General features: G+C 44.1%; 1 non-coding gene across 1 annotated transcript; it reads left to right on the top strand.

The window, feature by feature from the left end:
* The first annotated feature begins 2,024 nt into the window (after nt 1-2,024).
* LOC114493670 lies at nt 2,025-2,162 on the top strand. The gene has a single exon (XR_003684282.1). It is a non-coding gene; the product is annotated as a small nucleolar RNA SNORA8 (small nucleolar RNA).
* Nucleotides 2,163-2,755: the final 593 nt, after the last annotated feature.

Raw genomic sequence — 2,755 nt, 5'->3', positions numbered from 1 at the left:
GCGTTTATAGAGGGAGGCAGGCACCCGTGGGAGGTGGTGGAAGTGGTGAGAACAAAAACCTTGATCTCATTCTCCTCTTGCCCTCACATTGTCTTGTAAGTTTTTGTAACAGCCACTTATTTTCTTTGGCTGGACATAACCATGCAGCTCAGCCCACTAGAGTGTAGAGCAGGGTGGAGAAGGGTAGATGGAGAACATGGAAAAGGCCCCACAAATGGAGACTCAATGCATATTTATAAAGTGAACAAAAAGATACCAGAAGGTGACCCCAGTCTCAAAATTCCATCAGCTTTTCCCATTTCACTTGCTAAAGTAACAGCTGCAACATTTTTTTTTATCCTCACCTGAGGACACGCTTATTGACTTTAAAGAGAAAGGAAGGGAAGGGGAGAGAGGGGGAAAGAAACATCCATGTGAGAGAGAAACATTGATTGGTTGTCTCTCATATGCATGGAGACACACCAGCCAGAGTGGAAACCTATGTAATCTTATTTACCAATGTCACCCCAATAAATCCATTAAAACAATTTCATACTCAGGTTTCAAAAAGTTAGGGAGAAAATTGACTTCTCCCTCCCCCTCCCCTGATTCCCAGGTTGCTGTGAAGAGGCACAGAAATGAGTCGCAGGGGCCCCAGGCACATGAGGGGAAAGCAGTTAAGGAGGGGGCCTGGGCTGGGCCATTCAAGAGTTCCCTCCTCTAGGGAATTGTGCACTTAGACCTCCGTGAAAGAAGTGGGTACTGTACAGGCCACCGACCAGAGGGCGCCCAAATCTGCAAAAGAATCAGCTGCTGTAAGAACACGTGCTCCCCTCAGGTGAGGGGAGCAGCTTCACACACATGCCAGTGCTTGCCTAGTGACTTGACGAAGTGGCTGTTAACTTAATACCTAGATTCATGACTTGCCATCTCTGGCCTTAAACATACAAATTGACTTCTGTGCCTCTCTTGTAGGGGTGGAGACTTCATGGTTAATTTTTCTGGTTACCCCCGATAACTACTCTCCCAGACAGCTCTCTCTCTGAGAGGGCCCTTCCTTCTTCCCATGTTTAACAGCCCACTGCCTTTCAGTTATAAATTCATTATGAAAAGGCTGAATTTCAGAAAATACTGCCTCTGAGCCTGTTTTCTCTGATCATTATGCCGCCAATTTCATTATGTGAATTAGAATCAGGATACTTGTTTAAATCCCACCTTGACAGATTCTGACAAATGTTAGAGAACTGAAATATCCTGGAGGCAAGACTGTAAAGGTCACCGGCTGCTAAGTATGAGGAAACTCCTGGCAGTGTCTGAAATGTATCGGGATTGAAAACAATGCCCTCATAAAATCAGCAAAAGGACACCAGTCGGGGATGATTTAGAAAGATCTTCCTCCAGAGAGACAGTGTCACCCACAGTTAACACAAGTTCGTTTCGTTCTCTGTAATCCAGTGTAAGCACTGGAGAGATCCATTACTTTTCCGATTACCCAGTTGGGAATTACAGGGGAAAAGGCTGGAGGTGGAGGCAGACTCCCAGTCACCCCAGGATCGGCTGGGATTTCACTCACGATCCCGGGCCTGGTACTAGTTTATGTTTACAGTGTGGCTGGGACAAGAGAGCTCCGTGTTTTTGTTTTTAGCAGCCAGGATACTATCCATTTGAGTAAATCCTTGCTCCAAGATAGCAATAACTCAATTTCAATAACACTCTCGGGGTTAATAGTATTGTATCAAGGTTAACTTCCTGATTTTGATATTTTTACCATGGTTATGGAAGGTGTTAACACTAAGGGAAGCTGGAGGAAGCGTTTAGGGAAGCCTGCTCTGTTTTTGCAACATTTTTGTGAGGTTAAAATGATTCTTTTGAGAAAAAAAGCCACCATTATCAGGGAATAATGAAACCACCAAGGAGGAATCCACCAAAGAGGGAACCTTTAGTCCTGTGCCCAACTCATAGGGTTAGTAAAACCTGTCCATTTCAGATCTTTCCTCCTTCACACCTCAAACACTTAGTCTTTCCCAGTCCATTAAGATTTTTATTGCACTGCATGGTATCTGCCTTTAGCAGTTTATTCCTGCTGGGTGTTCAAAGGACAGTGTGATATAAATTCAGTGTCTGGCATTGCTGGTTTTCTTAGCTTTGTGCATGTTAAACCTGGTATTTTTACTGATACAGTATTTTAATAAAAGGATTTCTAGGTCTTCTCATTATCTCTCTTCCTGTAACTAAAATCCCCTGGAATTCCTGAACATTCCTCATATCCAAGGCTTTGGGACTCAGACATATGGTTTCTCCAGAGGAATCTGGTATGGTAATGAAGGCTTAAAGGGACTTTGAGAATCCTCCCTGTTTATGCCTGAGCCATGACCTTCATTAGAAAAGCAAATACAGTTATTGCCTCCCAGGTAGAACTGCCCCTTCTCCAGAGATTAGTACATTTTGATCTTTAGCTGTCCCCTTGGGAGAATTGGCCCTTCTTTCAGAGGGAAGTTAGTTAAAATGACACGAGGCCCTTGGCGCGTGGCCACGTTTGTGTTATGATTAAACATATTTAATCATAACCTCCAAAGTGAGACTTTGGAATCCCACTGGAGGGAAGGACGATTTGGTTCGAACTGTTCCCAGAGGAACCCGGACACTGCTGCCTCTTGGGATTTCCCAGCGTGGGTGTTCAGGTGTAGATAATTTGCCATCTGGTGATATATGCTCTTGATTCTTGCTTTTCTTTTTGCTCTCACTTAACTGCTCACCTTTGACTTGGGATCTTTAT

This window comes from Phyllostomus discolor, chromosome 1 (assembly GCF_004126475.2).
Source record: "Phyllostomus discolor isolate MPI-MPIP mPhyDis1 chromosome 1, mPhyDis1.pri.v3, whole genome shotgun sequence".
Lineage (NCBI taxonomy): Eukaryota > Metazoa > Chordata > Mammalia > Chiroptera > Phyllostomidae > Phyllostomus > Phyllostomus discolor.
Note: the sequence above shows the minus strand (reverse complement) of the source record. Positions and strands in the feature narration are given on the sequence as shown.